This window comes from Pleurodeles waltl, chromosome 3_1, assembly GCF_031143425.1.
Source record: "Pleurodeles waltl isolate 20211129_DDA chromosome 3_1, aPleWal1.hap1.20221129, whole genome shotgun sequence".
In the NCBI taxonomy this organism is placed as follows: domain Eukaryota; kingdom Metazoa; phylum Chordata; class Amphibia; order Caudata; family Salamandridae; genus Pleurodeles; species Pleurodeles waltl.
Genome location: NC_090440.1, coordinates 52,218,721 through 52,235,483, shown reverse-complemented (window position 1 = coordinate 52,235,483; position 16,763 = coordinate 52,218,721).

The following is a 16,763-nucleotide window of genomic DNA, read 5'->3' as shown; positions in this document are numbered from 1 at the left end:
CCCTACCGCCATCCTGTTCCTGGCGGGAGACCCGCCAGGAACAGGATGGCGGTAGGGGGTGTCAGAATCCCCATGGCGGCGGAGCGCGCTCCGCCGCCATGGAGGATTCTGTAGGGCAGCGGAAAACCGGCGGGAGACCGCCGGTTTTCCTAGTCTGACTGCGGCCGAATCGCCGCGGTCAGAATGCCCTGCGGGGCACCGCCGGTCTGTCGGTGGTGCTCCCGCCGACCCTGGCCCCGGCGGTCTGAGACCGCCGGGGTCAGAATGACCCCCATAATGTGCTACTGGTGAACATTGAGCAACTAATATGCGCAGTGGTGAAACACAAAGTCATTGGTCAAACGCAATTAATAGCATCACATTCCACCCTATGATCAATGAATTTTTGTTTCACATATCTCTTGTTTCAAACAAAAAAAAAAAAAAACATCAGCACAAAAAAAACATTATCAGCAAATCAGATTTGAATGATCAAAGCAATCACTGTAAAGCAATGGAAGTGGATTAACATATTGATCTCATAACCTTTCACATCAGAGACATCTACACAGAAAAGACTGAAACTTTTATACTCTGAATGAGATTATAGTGTCTCTAAAATAGCGATTTGATGTAGCATGAGTACTACTCATGTAAAGGTGCACGGTCCACCTGAAAGGTCTGCAGGAATGTAAGTGAAAGTCAGAGTTCCATATGAAAAAACACAGACAGTTAACTGTTAAGGTTGCTTAGTTCCAGTGGAAGAATGCAATCAAACAAGTTGAATATTTGTGGAAAAGTGGTGCAGTGCATCGCAGCAAGACAACTTACTGAGCTGCAGTGTGTCACTGGGAAAGGGCAGGTATGCATGGATTTCTGGCATATGTTGCATTCATGTCCTTTCACCCTGCGCTAGTACACAATGGCCTGTCTAGCATCAACTCAGGCACCCTTGCATCATAGTGCAAGGGGGCCTGCATTGCATGCAGGATTGTTTTTGTGCAGAAGGGGATACCTTCCTGCACAAATACACTCCTTAAAGGGATATTCCTCTATCTATGTGTGCTGCAGAATGAAGAAGTGAAGAAGAGATATCAGATATTTCCTCTTGCTATGCCTCAGTGGGAAGCATATCTTTTTGCAACATTCCCAGGTTGACCAGGTTGTGACAATCTGAAAATGCATCATAAACCATAGGAGATGATTGGAAACACCCATCCAACACCAATGGAACATCTCCTTTGGGCAGAGTAATGAAACGCAGTGATTTGCGCTGCATTGCATTACTCCAGATTTTTGAAGCCACTCAAAACCACACAAAGTGGCTGTACATGGCTTCAAAAGTCTGATTAGGAGGTTTGCACCAGGCATGTACCACGATGCATGTTGCAAGCATTGCACAAACCTCTTGTAAATATGCCTGTAGATCCATAGACTTACACAGAGATGGATAGTATGCAATAAATTTCTACATTTTCGTTGGTATGATGTCTTCTTCTGATTTCCTTGCCAATCAGTAGGCCATTCCCATATTGACTAATCTGGAAGTTCTCATTGGTTATACTGTCCCGAAAGATGTAGACATCATGTGCATACCCAGGATATTTGGCCAGCACATTGATGAACATTGCCAGATGGCCTCGACGTTGATCGAATAGGTTCCAGTTCCTGAACAGGTGAGATGTTTCTGCAGGGGCACCAATTGCACATGTGTACAATCCATTGCACCTAGGACATGTGGGAACCCTGCAATGACATAAAAGCCTTGCTTGGTAACCAGTTGCCGGGAATTGGGGAAGAGGAGGTATTGGACGGGTGAGTTGGATTATGGCATCCAGGACAGAGGGGAGGAATGTAGAAAATTACCCCTTTGAGATTCCTGCCACTCTAGCTGTTGTGCTCTGGAAGGAACCGGATACTAGCATGTGAAGCACAGCCATTAGTTTCACATGTGATGGGATGTTGGTGGTCCTTGCAGTTGGTGGCTGGAGACTTGGCCCAATCCTATGGAGCATTTGAATGATGGACTGCCTCTTGAGTCTGAAGTATCTTGAATCTGAAGTATCTCTGTCTAGCTGTTGTGCTCTGGAAGGAACCGGATGCCAGCATGTGAAGTACAGCCATTAGTTTCACATGTGGTGGGATGTTGGTGGGCCTTGCAGTTGGTGGCTGGAGACTTGACCCAATCCTATGGAACAATTGAATGATGGACTGCCTCTTGAGTCTGAAGTATCTTATCACCTCCTCCTCCCTGAGGTCAATGAGGGATCTGCACTGCCAGAACACATGCTCCCTCCTCCTTTGCTGCCTATGTGGTCTATCCTAGGGACTCCTAGCTGCAGGACCACAACCTCCATGGTGTAGATGAACTTACCAAAATGCTTTGTGGGGTAGCTCTTTAAGTACCACAGCCACTGCATCATTTCCTGTGCCTGAGTTGCTGATGTGCAGCAATCCTGGTGCATTTCCATATGGCTGGGTCCAAACTGGAATGGCATGGGTAGCAAACAAATTATGGACTTAGGCCCAGATCTCTATACTGGGGGAGAATGTTTGACATTGTTCAGCATTCCGTCTATCACTTTTTGCATTTGTTGCCCTCAGTGGGAAGGGTATGCCCAGACGTGGGTCCCTTGTCCCCATGCCACTGGAGTCAAGCTAGCGTGGCTGATGAAGGGTGATACCCTGAAACTAGTCCCAGGATGCTTGTTCGCAGTCCATGGAGGACCTGGCTTTGCAGTTCAGGCTGGACTGATCCCATGGGGAGCAGGATCAAGACTGATTTGCATACGGCTGGATTCAAACTGGAATGGCATGGGTAGCAAAGAAACGATGGATTTAGGCCCAGATCACTTTACTGACCCATGTCTGGCATACACTTCCCAATTAGGGCAACAGATGCAAAAATAACAAGTGATGGATGAAATGCTGAACAGTGTCAAACAAGATGCTCTCTCCAAGTGTGCGAGTGACACTAATCTATCAATCTCTTAGAAAAGTCTGAAACAAAATTGCACTGTCAGTAAAATCACAATATATGCCTGTGTCATACAAACCTAGCCAAAAGACAGTCGAGCGTTATACATGGTAAAAAACATAATCAATATGTGTTAGAAGTGGCAGCTTTTAGTGGACTATTACTGCATGATGGTGTAGTGTTCTTTAAAGAGGTGTGTTTTCAGCTCTTTTTATAAATTGGAGAATGGATGTGGCAGAATGACGAGGCATCTGCCTCTTTCAGCCTTTTGAACTTTGTGTGGTGGATGCCTCTTAAATTGACCGGATGTATGTGTATGATCGTTGTTAGGACATATTTGGGTTCCTCTAGATATTCATTCTGTGAAGTCATCCTTGGAGTTTGGAGACAGCAAAATGCAGCACACTTAAAAAGAGAAAACAACAAGGAGAAATAAATATATTTCTTCTTCTTGTTCCTCCCCTGGGAAGACTTAGCATTTTGAAGCATTCTATGGATTACCAATGTTGGTAAATATGGGAATGTGACAAAATCCATTGGTGGAAGAGTGGGAAAACCTACAGTGTTGGTAAATATGGGAAAGTTCCAAACTCCATTGGTGGAAGAGTGGGAAAACCCTCTCTCCACCCATGGAACACCTCCATGGGGCAGAGTAACGCAAGGCAGCGATTTGCACTGCCTTATGTTACCACAAATTTATCAAGCCACACAGGGTGGCATTGATTGGCTTGATAAATATGACTGAGGCTTTCTGTCACCCGTGTGCCCCTTTGCATGGCACAAGGGGGATGCAAAACTATGATAAATATGCCCCTCAATAGCTAGTAGGTAGCAACTTTCAGCTAGACTTGAACATGGAAGCAGTAGTAATGGTCTCCCCTTCAATTCAGGTTGTGATGATGCAGGTTCAAGCCTTTCACTAAGTGATCACACCTGCTCAGTGTCATTCCCAGATTGCCAATCATTATTTGCATGGTTTATGGCATAGAGGGGAAGGCATGATTCAAGAAGAGCCACTTATTCCTACTGCTGATGCTTATTTTTGGTTGTACCACCATGCGTTACAGGAGTGACATAATAAAGTAATAAACAATATACATATTGTGTGCCTTAATGCTACTAATGTAAAGTGGAGCATCTAAATCATATTACTAAAGGTTAATTCACAGTAGAAAATTAGTATATGTGTGTTCTAATGTTTGACTTATAAAACATGCTGAATTGTAGCATTCATGTGCATTTATAGTTGTGTATTCTAATTATGGTACTATGGTAAAATTGCATATAATCAAGTTTCATTTATAATTGCAAGATGCACTTATAATCATGTATTTCAAATGTGCATTGATTTTTTTATTAAGTTAGCATAACCAAAGGCCTGAAACATTTGTGGGCATATTTAAGAGCCCCCAGTGCCATTCTAACACCACATTAGCGTCATTTTTTTACGCTAATGTGGCATTACAAGGCCAAAACCCTGAGCCTTATTTACAAAGTGGTGCAATGCATGCATTGCGCCACTTTGTAATCCTTTGCGCTACATTATGCCTGCGCCAGGCATAATGTATGCTAAGGAGGCATTCCCCCATTATGGGGGCTGAAAAAATGGCACAAGAAAATCTAACAGATTTCCTTGCGTCACTTCTTTCAGCACTTTTAACGCTTAGAGCAGGCATTAAAAGGGGGAATGCCATTGAATACAATGGGCCCTTATGTACTCTACAGGAGTAGCACCAAAATTGTGGCCCTTCTCCAGCAGAGTACATCAATATTGTCATTAAAAAATGACGCTATTGCCTCCTACCCTGCTCCATGGTGCACCATATTTTAAATACAGCGCACAAATGGTGGCGATAGGGGGGCGCTAAAAGGTACAAGAAAAGTGGCGCTGCACTGTGTGCAGCGCCACTTTTCTTTAATATATGACCCTCAGTTTCTTGTGTTTAACTTTTAACATGAAGTTTTGCTCATGTTGTAATATTCTTTTTTTGCAGGTGCATTTTTGCAAGTCTACTGTTAATGATGGCATTATGTGTATTTGAGATAGTGGGTTATGGGAGGATACTTTGGCAAGGGAAAGGAGCGCTAACGAACTGAGAAGACTCCTGTTTGTGTACCAAACCCAGCAAGACATTCAAGGTCGTCTTGATGTTTGACTTGTGGGATGAGAATTTGAGGGAAGTAGCGAATTCCAGCTGTGTAAGGAAGGTGGAAAACTACTGGTGTAGATGACATGGTGTTCTCAAAGGCTCTGTAGGTTTATTTGGTAGTCACCTAGTTAGACGAGAGCAGGTTCCCTGGAAACTTGGAGGGGTACAGATCTCTTTGCATTCTATTCCTTTGTGTGGCTTTATGCTATGCAACACCTCTCTATCAGAACTTCTACTGAGGTTTTTGTTATGCTGACACATTCCTATAGATCCTGAGAGTTATTTGGGATTTCCCTTTAGTTTAGTTTATGATACTTAGTTTAACTTAGATTCTTCAATTATTAGGCAACCACAATTTATATACAGATAGAAAGATTTTGTTTCTCATCATTTGTCTTGCATCAACTGAAATTGTCGTATGTCTTATGCTTGTACGTTTTAATCTCATTCGACACTTGGCCTCACCTGTGGTGATTCTGTACCTATATAGCATGTTTTCGAGATTCATTTACATTAGATTCGCCCTTAATTTGTAATAAACGTTTGAACTTCATCCTCCCTTTTCAGGATTTATTGTGTGACCAAATAGGTTTCACTGCTAATTGATTCAAAAGCTTGATTCTAGCTTTCTTTAACCTCCCAGGCACCCTGAAATGTCCATCAGAAGAAATTAAATAAAAATATGGCCCAGAGCGATATCACTACCTCCAGCCTATTTTCTAAAACAAATTAAACCATTGATGCAATAGTCTATGTTTTAATTGATCTGCAAGTATACACCATTTGAAACAGGAGGACGCAGATGGAGTTATGTTGACAGGGCCATTAACTGCTGTGCTATGGAAACCCTTTACCTGGACATATGGCAAACATTTTCTAAAATATGAAAGGTACCAGTAGTCCAGGAAGGATAAGTCTATCCTATTCTTAGGAAGGAAACCTTTATATCTCACAGAACCTTGAAAAGTTGTATTTGCAGACAAGTACACCACGTCTGAGACAGCCATGGAAGAAAGAACACCAGTCAAACACCATTGGGCAGGTTTATCAAGACTTTGCATCAATGTAAAATTATTGAAAGTACCACAAATTGCATTCACTCTCCAGCACAAGATGTTGTTTGTACTGGAAATTTGCCCTTCGCAATTAGGGCCATATTTATAAAAAAAACTCATGCAGAGCTATAGAGGGAAGCAAGATGTCTTGCTGTGTTGCACTGTGTGAAATGGAAAGGGCAGAAAAGCACCATATTTATCATCATACAGCGCATTCCAGTCCTTTCCTAATGCTGGTGCACTTTTGGACGCCTGGGATCAACGCAGGCACCCTTGTGCCATGGTGCAAGGGTGCCAGCATTGTAGGCAGGAACGTTTTTGTGCAGAAAAGGACACCTTCCTGCACAAAACCAGTCCTCAGAGGCTTTTTTTCACTTACCATGTGCGCTGCAGAATGCAGGACACATAGAAGGAGGAAAAAATAAGGAGAGATAAACATATTTCTCTTCTTTACGCCTCCCGGGGATGCTCAGCATTTTGCTGCATTCCCAAATCTGCCACTAATGGTAAAGCTGTAAATGCAACAAAATACATGGGTTAATGCATAGGAACGCCTACGCTCCTTCCATGTAACACTTTGCTACCTCAAAGTAACACATGGCAGTAATTTGCGCTCCTTTGTGTTACTCTAGATTTATCGAGCCACTCAGGACCACGCAAGGTGACTTGATAAATCTCATTTAGATTTTGCGCAAGGGTGACGCAAAACCTTGATAAATATGCCCCACAGTGTTTTGCACTGCATTGCATTCAAGGGGTTGGTTCATGGGTGCTATGTGCATGTTCCAACACTACCATCCATGTTTTTTTGCTAGAAAGCCAGCCCTACAAAGATTGTCAGACCTGACATTACATAAAAAAGAATGACTCCTTGAGGCAGGTGCTAAATTGGAGAAATGTTTTAAATTCTCCAAACATTTCACACATTGCACCCTCTGCTAGACATCAGGATCACACCTATGCAACATGGTGCAGAGGTGTGTGCATGGCCCTATACCATTTGTTTGTGCACCAGCACTGGGGAAGAGAGCAGCAGCAGGCCATTTTTAGGTCAAGCATGCAAGCGCTTTGACCTGTTGTAAGTATTGTGCGCTTTTAACATGCCCACCACACGCCCTCACTTTCACTCGTTCGTGGCTTGCCTTTTGTGATTTTGCTACCGCATTGCAGACTGTCACTGTTGCAAGGATAATTGCATGACTGCTGATACGTTTGACAGCGTGTGAACTTCTTTTTCCTTTTGTGTCTCTCTTTCGTGCTTATGGTAGCCACGCTGCTTTGAATCGGCTCACTTATGTCAACTGTTTTACTTTTCATTGTTAATTTAAGTGGCAAGAAAAGTCCAGTTAGGAATTTATAACGTCTATAGATATAACTCGGGCAAACGCGAGACCCATTGCATTGCAAATGATTGTTTTTCGTAAATACTGTTTTGTACTGCTCTCTCCTCACACTGCAGTACTTTTGCAAAAATTCCTTCACATACCAAATTACTGTGTACCACTAGAAGTTGTTCGAAATCTCGGCGTCGCCCTTGCTCAAATCTCGGCGTCGCCCTTGCTCAGTTTTGATTCACGCGAGATTTGGGGCCATATGTACGAAAGCTTTTCCCATAGACACAGAATGAGTAAAATCCTTTGGTACATCTGGCCCTTGATTTTTTTTTCCTGTACGTTTTTGACTTGAGAGGAGACGATACAGAGGTGATATCGAGGCTTTAAATCTTCAAGTCTGTTTCCTTGGGAATTTTATGGCATTTCTTGAAGCTGCCGCCGTGATAAGGTCAACACCGAAGCCGAGCGGATTCTGCTGACTGCGGCGCCAGTTTTAAGATCTGAGCAGACCTGGGGGGTCACAACTTGAAACTTTATTAAAGTTGATTTATGCTTCATGCGTCGGAGGTAGCTCGAAAGAGAATCACTGTGAGTTGTGTAAAAAATAAAATGTCAGTTTCATTTGTAAATGCCATGGATCATTATGTGATAAATGGATAATTATTTTTAATAAAGCGGCGCATCCAAGAGAGATGAACCGATACTTTAACAACCGAGAGGTGTTGCAAACGGCAAGGAGAAGATAAATTATTGAAAGCTTTTAAGGAGATTTCCAAATACAAAACCTGGTTCATTTTGTCAACATTAATCACACGTTCCCATGCTCCTTTCCCTTTAAAAATTAAGCAGAATTATTGTCCACACACTTTTGATAATTTCGTAAGAGAGCTCTCAGAAGTGTGATTTACTCCTTAGGTACCAATGTTAATGGAGTCTGTTCCAGAAATGAAGACGTCTTATTGCACCTATTGGAAGAATTGTCATTAGTAATTTTGGGTTAATTGATGCATTAGTCACACACCTGCAAGCCCATATTGATCAGTTAGATATACAGGGAGTGCAGAATTATTAGGCAAATGAGTATCTTGACCACATCATCCTCTTTATGCATGTTGTCTTACTCCAAGCTGTATAGGCTCGAAAGCCTACTACCAATTAAGCATATTAGGTGATGTGCATCTCTGTAATGAGAAGGGGTGTGGTCTAATGACATCAACACCCTATATCAGGTGTGCATAATTATTAGGCAACTTCCTTTCCTTTGGCAAAATGGGTCAAAAGAAGGACTTGACAGGCTCAGGAAAGTCAAAAATAGTGAGATATCTTGCAGAGGGATGCAGCACTCTTAAAATTGCAAAGCTTCTGAAGCGTGATCATCGAACAATCAAGCGTTTCATTCAAAATAGTCAACAGGGTCGCAAGAAGCGTGTGGAAAAACCAAGGCGCAAAATAACTGCCCATGAACTGAGAAAAGTCAAGCGTGCAGCTGCCACGATGCCACTTGCCACCAGTTTGGCCATATTTCAGAGCTGCAACATCACTGGAGTGCCCAAAAGCACAAGGTGTGCAATACTCAGAGACATGGCCAAGGTAAGAAAGGCTGAAAGACGACCACCACTGAACAAGACACACAAGCTGAAACGTCAAGACTGGGCCAAGAAATATCTCAAGACTGATTTTCTAAGGTTTTATGGACTGATGAAATGAGAGTGAGTCTTGATGGGCCAGATGGATGGGCCCGTGGCTGGATTGGTAAAGGGCAGAGAGCTCCAGTCCGACTCAGACGCCAGCAAGGTGGAGGTGGAGTACTGGTTTGGGCTGGTATCATCAAAGATGAGTTTGTGGGGCCTTTTCGGGTTGAGGATGGAGTCAAGCTCAACTCCCAGTCCTACTGCCTTTTCCTGGTAGACACCTTCTTCAAGCAGTGGTACAGGAAGAAGTCTGCATCCTTCAAGAAAAACATAATTTTCATGCAGGACAATGCTCCATCATACGCGTCCAAGTACTCCACAGCGTGGCTGGCAAGGAAGGGTATAAAAGAAGGAAATCTAATGACATGGCCTCCTTGTTCACCTGATCTGAACCCCATTGAGAACCTGTGGTCCATCATCAAATGTGAGATTTACAAGGAGGGAAAACAGTACACCTCTCTGAACAGTGTCTGGGAGGCTGTGGTTGCTGCTGCACGCAATGTTGATGGTGAACAGATCAAAACACTGACAGAATCCATGGATGGCAGGCTTTTAAGTGTCCTTGCAAAGAAAGGTGGCTATATTGGTCACTGATTTGTTTTTGTTTTGTTTTTGAATGTCAGAAATGTATATTTGTGAATGTTGAGATGTTATATTGGTTTCACTGGTAATAATAAATAATTGAAATGGGTATATATTTGTTTTTTGTTAAGTTGCCTAATAATTATGCACAGTAATAGTCACCTGCACACACAGATATCCCCCTAACATAGCTAAAACTAAAAACAAACTAAAAACTACTTCCAAAAATATTCAGCTTTGATATTAATGAGTTTTTTGGGTTCATTGAGAACATGATTGTTGTTCAATAATAAAATTAATCCTCAAAAATACAACTTGCCTAATAATTCTGCACTCCCTGTAGGTAAGCACTGTGTTCCTATTGTAGCGCCCAGAGGCCACTGGCCGAGTGATGGATAACATATGTCCTCTAAGCTCATGTGTGTTGGGGCTGCAGGTTCTTCGCAACTTTTACCCTTGTGGACCATGGGGAACTCTAAGCACCTAATATTCAGGCTAGTCCTTGGAAGCCCAGGCTGAGCAGTGGTTTACTTTTAACGTTTGATGATAAAATGGTGCATCTCAATGGGCTTCTCCACTTCTGCTTCCAGAGCACCAGTGTTGTTTGGGTGTCTGATAGCTCCAAATGTCTCCATTACTTTTCTTCTCATCTGGGGTGCCACTGGCAGATATGGCTGCCAAGTGCAGTGGATTTATTGACCATTGTACAGATGGTCTTTGGCCAGGCCCTTCAATCATCACAGTGCAAATGCCCAACACAAATTCTCACTTTTTTTTTAAGATGTCTTGAGGGATGTTGTTTGTTCAAAGTTAAATTGTATCTCATTGCAACACTTAAAAATAACATCACTTTAATATTTAGTTTCAGTGAATGTCAGTTTAAAAAAAAAAAAAAGATAAGATCTTATAACAACAACTAACTATAATGCCACGTTATCCTTTGTCCTTTGTTTTTTAGGAATTTCTTAGGACATTTGATCATATTCAAATCTACATATGCACCCAACAACCTCAGGCAATCTACAGCCCACATACCTTCTGCCCACTGCCTTGAGGGAACGCACGACTACAGTGATACAAGAAAAACTATTTAAAACAAAACCGGAGAAAAATGTGCAATTTGTGCACCTGCGGAATGTTGGTACCAATGGAGAGGGAGGTTGGCCCTTTGCTCACCTTATCTCAGCTGGCCAACGCCCTGTGGTGCGCAGCTGAGTGGGGGCAACTCTATCTGGTCAACCTCCCACTGTGCTCATAGTTCAGCCAAGCACAGTGAGGGAATTGGTCATAGTGCCTGGACTCTGGTCAGGTCCTGCACCGGACATCGGCGCAAGTGGTCAACCCCCTTCACTGTGCATATTCTGTGGCTGCTCACAGCAGGGGGTTAGCAGCAGGGCATGACTTAAGCACGACCCTGTAGCCAGCTTCCCAAAGGCAGCTATCGCCCAACAAACCTGCAATTTCTTCTCATTTTTTATTCGAGAACTGCCGTACTTCCTCGGGCCCTGACACACAAAGATCCACCCATGATACAGTGAGACCATGCGCAGAGAAGCTGGCATGTACTGCATTGCAAACCTGCATTGTACCGTGGTACTATGGGGTGGAAGCTTAAGGGATGCAGTAAATCTTGCTGGAGTACTGTGGTATTTGTGGCCAATTTTTTTTAACCTTATTTTGAGGAGGTCCTCTGGTTCAAATGACAAGGGCCTGGGGATCAGAGTGTCCCAAACCTACCCCCTTATGCCCTTTTTTAAAACAAAATGCCAGGACAAGGAAGCTTGGTGGGGTTCTCCCCTAACCTTTTGCTTTCAACCCTCCTATTATGCTGCCCTTAGGACTCTGCACACCTTACTACTGCCAAACAGTGCTAATGTGCTTGTAGTCTCTGCTTAAAACATGGTAGAATTGGCTTATACCTGATTTCCAAATTTAATTTACTTGTCAGTCCCTAGTAAAGTGGAACTACATTTACCCAGGGCATGTACATTTTATGTAATAGTGGGCCTGCAGCACTGTTTGTGCCACCTACTTAAGTAGCCCTTGAGACATGTTTATAGGGCTACTTAGTGGGTGGCACAATCAGTGCTGCAGGCTCACTAGTATCAATTAATTTACAGGCCCTGTGCATATATAGTGCACTTTACTAGGGGCTTATAAGTAAATTAATATGTCAATTATGGATAAGCCAATGCTAGCACATTTAAAGGAGAAAACACAAGCACTTTAGCACTGGTTAGCAAAGTGTACAGAGAACTAAAGCCAACAAAAATTAGGTCAGAAAAAGAGGTAGAGTGTTAGACTTGACAGCCTTAGGGTGGTCACCCCTAACTTTTTGCCTGCCTCCCTCCACTTTTTGGACACTGTTTTTGCTGGCTTTTAGACTCTGCGCACTTTATCACTGCTAACCAGTGCTAAAGTGCATATGCTCTCTCCCTTTAAACATAGTAACCTTGGATCATACCTGATTGGACTATTTAATTTACTTATAAGTCCCTAGTAATGTGCACTATATGTGCCTAGGGCCTGTAGATTAAATGCTACTAGTGGGCCTGCAGCCCTGGTTGTGCCACCCACTCAAGTAGCCCCTTTACCTTGTCTCAGGCCTGCCATTGCAAGGCCTGTGTGTGCAGTTTCACTGTCACCTCGACTTGGCATTTAAAAGTACTTGCCAAGCCTAAACCTCCCCTTTCTCCACATATAAGTCACCTCTAATGTGTGCACTAGGTAACCCCTAGAGCAGGGTGCTGTGTGGGTGAAAGGCAGGACATGTACCTGTGTAGTTTACATGTCCTGGTAGTGTAAAACTCCTAAATTCGTTTTGCACTACTGTGAGGCCTGCTCCCTTCATAGGTTAACATTGGGGCTGCCCTCATACAGTATTGAAGTGGTAGCTGCTGATCTGAAAGGAGTAGGAAGGTCATATTTAGTATGGCCAGAATGGTAATACCAAGTCCTGCTGACTGGTGAAGTTGGATTTAATATTACTATTCGAGAAATGCCACTTTTAGAAAGTGAGTATTTCTTTGCACTTAAATCTTTCTGTGCCTTACAATCCACGTCCGGCTGGGCTTAGTTGACAGCTCCTTGTGCATTCACTCAGACACACCCCAAACACAGGGTACTCAGCCTCACTTGCATACATCTGCATTTTTAATGGGACTTCCTGGGCTGGGAGGGTGGAGAGCCTGCTCTCACACAGAGGAGTGCCACATCCCCTACTGGGACCCTGGCAAACAGAATTGAACTGAAAGGGGACCTGGTGCACTTCTTAGCCACTCTTTGAAGTCTCCCCCACTTCAAAGGCACATTTGGGTATAAAACAGGGCCTCTGCCCTACCTCATCAGACACTTGCTGGAGGAGAAACCTGAACCAGAACCTGCATCCTGCCAAGAAGAACTGCCTGGCTGCCTAAAGGACTCACGTGACTGCTTTCTACAAAGGGCTGCTGCCTTGCTGTTGCCCTGCTGCCTTGCTGAACTCTTGTCTGGCTGTTAAAGTGCTCTCCAAGGGCTTGGATAGAGCTTGCATCCTGTTCCCTGAAGTCTCAGGACCAAAAAGACTTCTCTTTTTCATTTGGACTCTTTGTGCGCCAAAAGTTTCGATGCACAGCTTGCTCCGTGGCGAGAAAAACGCCGCACACCGACGCTGTTCGACGCAACGCCTTCAGGGCGACCGGAACTTCGACGCATGGCCTCGCAAGGACAACGCCGCCCGACTTCCAGAAGGGAAATCGACGCGACGCCTGCCGTGAGAGCGAAACTTCGACGCACAGCCCCGCGGAACGACGCGCAGCTGGAAAACAAGCAGGAGAATCCACGTACAGACCCCAGGACATCTGGTAATCCCGTGACCCACAGAAAGAGACTGTCCGCGCACCAGAAAACGATGCCCGACTTCCCCGCGTGAAAAATAACGACGCAAGTCTGTTTGTGCAAGGGAGAAATCGACGCACACACCATTTTTCCACGTATCTCTTCTTCGTCGGTCCTTTGCGGAGATTTTCTACTTTAAACCTGGTACTTTGTGCTTGAAAGAGACTTTGTTTGCTTTTTAAAGACTTAAGACACTTTATATAACTTCTCAGTGATATCTCTACAATTTCACATTGCATCTTTATTCGTTTTGACCTGCAATTATCCAGATAAATATTATATATTTTTCTAAACACTGTGTGGTGTATTTTTGTGGTGCTATATGGTGTTATTGTATGATTTATTGCAAAAATACTTTACACATTACCTTCTAAGTTAAGCCTGACTGCTCGTGCCAAGCTACCAGAGGATGGGCACAGGATAATTTTGGATTGTGTGTGACTTACCCTGACTAGAGTGAGGGTTCTTGCTTGGACAGAGGGTAACCTGACTGCCAACCAAAAAACCCATTTCTAACATAGAGGAAGGCTAAAAGTTTGGGATGAGCCTCATTTTTTAACACTGGATGAGAAAGGATGGAGCTGCATCTCTAAACCCAGAACCTCAGAGTAACTCCAGGGGCTAGTTGATTGTCTTCCCGATTGCAAACCACTGGAACATAGCAGACTTCCAACAACCTTAAACCCACCACCTGGACTCTGCCACCTGTGAGTCCTATCCGGCCAAGTGATGTCTCCCCAGTCCTGATCCGTTGGAAATGGGCCTGAAAGTGCTCTAACAGCCTATTTCTTGACCCAGCAGGCCCAACACATCTGGCAGCCTCCTTGTAACTGCCACTGCTCTTTGCATCCTTGATGCAGGCCCTTGCATCACAAGGCTCTCATTGTTGGCAGACTCAATGATGATGCAGGACTCTACATTGCAAGCCCCGCAGCTTCTTCTGGAACCAGCCAGTGTTCTATGCATTTTCAAAGCAGGACTTTGCATTGAAACCTCCCTCATCAACAGCCTCTTTGATGGCAACGCAGGACCTTGCATTGCAGCTTTGCAGTTCCTCAGAATCAACCATCCCTTGCATCATCTCTGCTGTGCGCCGTATCCTCCATGTGGGACTCTGCATCTCTTCGCAACAAGAATTTAATGCACTCTTGTTCAGTGGGACTAAGTGGGTTCCCGTAGGTGGCCCACGCTATACCACGGTGGCTTGAACTTGTGATTTTGCCCTGGTCTACCCTGAGCAGATAACCACAGTTGGCACTTTGCACTTTTTGGCTCTATTTTCACTGAAATCTTTCAAATGGCACACCTCCGGTTGTACTAATTGGATTTTTGTTGTTTTGTCTTGAAGTAGTCATTAACATTTACTATATTTTTCTAAATTGGTGTGGGATTTTTCTTGTGTTGTGTTTTCCCTTTATCCCTGTTTGAGTCTGAAGTGCGGCATAAATACTTTACTCATTGCCTCATTGCTCTGTGCCAGCTGCCAGAGGGTTGAGCACACAGTAATTTGGGGGTTTGCTTGTGCCTCATCCAGACAAAGATTGTGGTTCCTGTTTAGGAGAGATCTCCCGCCCTCAACCAGTAACACACTTTTTAAAAATAATTTCTTATAATAATCTTACAAAGAATATCATCTCTGAAATAGTTTGTCATCTTTAGCTGTTGATTGGAGCAATTACCTCTCATGGCTAGGGATCTTAAAAATTGCTTTTTGTCAGACAAGAACTTTAAAACCTCACCACATGTCAATGGGGAAGATGAGTTGGATTTATTTGTGTTGATTTTGTCACTTACCTTTTAGGTGGGTATGACATGCAACTATGTTATCAAATAATTATTTGGGGGGCGGCCCAAATAGGAATTTAACTTTTGAGGTGTAGTGAATGAGTGCACTTTTGATTCGCTATAGAGGTGGAGTTTAAAGTACATTTCTGTATCCTTTGGGAAACTGATTTTGAAGTGACATGAAATGCTCAGTTGTCACCAGTACCTTGTTTGTTGTTGATGACATTTTGCATTTGGAATGTTTTTTTGTCAAAATGGGGGAAATGGACTAGGAAATCACTGACTAACAGACTGAATGAAGTACTCATCAATAACATTGCTATCCCTAATGTGATGGGGTCACAACAGGCTGTGAGATATTGAGTGATACTTGGCTGCATAATTTTAAATGTATGTCTAGTCAGTGACTAAGAAATGAACATTACACCAAGTGAGAGACATTCTTCTTAAATGTGTGGGACTCTCACCAAACGAGTGAGCCTGGGCTTCAATATATTCGAATAGAAACTTAACAGTGCCTCTGCGTGTCCTCTAAGGGACAATGTTTACCAAGAGAGTGCCATTATTCCAGGAAGTAAGGCTCTCAGTGATCCAGATGGTGAAACCATCACTTAACGAGTTTATCCTTCAATATGTATAACTCTGAACCAATTAGTTAGACTATGTGTGTTCTGTTGTGTTGCCTCTGTCCCATGTGAGTCACATCACTTGTTTACCTCTGATGAGCGCTGTTCTGCAATGTGCTCCATATTGCTGCTCTGTGAGCTGTGAACATTGTCGGTTTTCTTAAGAGAGTAAGTATTGCTTCACTCCTGCACTAATCGATTTTGCTCAGGCTGCTTCCTAGACCACATCTTGCATCCTCAATTTCCTATTTCCATTTTATCAGCGTTTTTCCATTTAAAAACAAATTATGGTTGCTTATTTCGGTGAGAAAAAAAGACTGCAAATTGTTGCGTCTACATGTGTTGTTCTACTACAACACACTATCAATGCACATCTACACACGAAAGCATTTACTTTACCTAATAATGATTCCAACTAACATTTGAACAGTAAAAGGAGTCAAATATATCCCACATTTTGTTCAGTTCCGAAAAAATCCAAACTTGCACAAATGTTTCCAGCAACCTACTATTATGTTAAGATTCCTCTGTCTGTTTCTCTTTCTCCAAAGCCCAGCATCCACCATCAGAATCCCACCAGACGCAGAAGCTTCTGGAACTTGACAATGATGAGATGGTCCCAGGAAGGCAGGTAACGTCAGTCCACCTCTAGTTCCTATGGGGTGGTGTCCCATGGTCCCATCTCACATGCAGAGCAGTCCGCAAGAA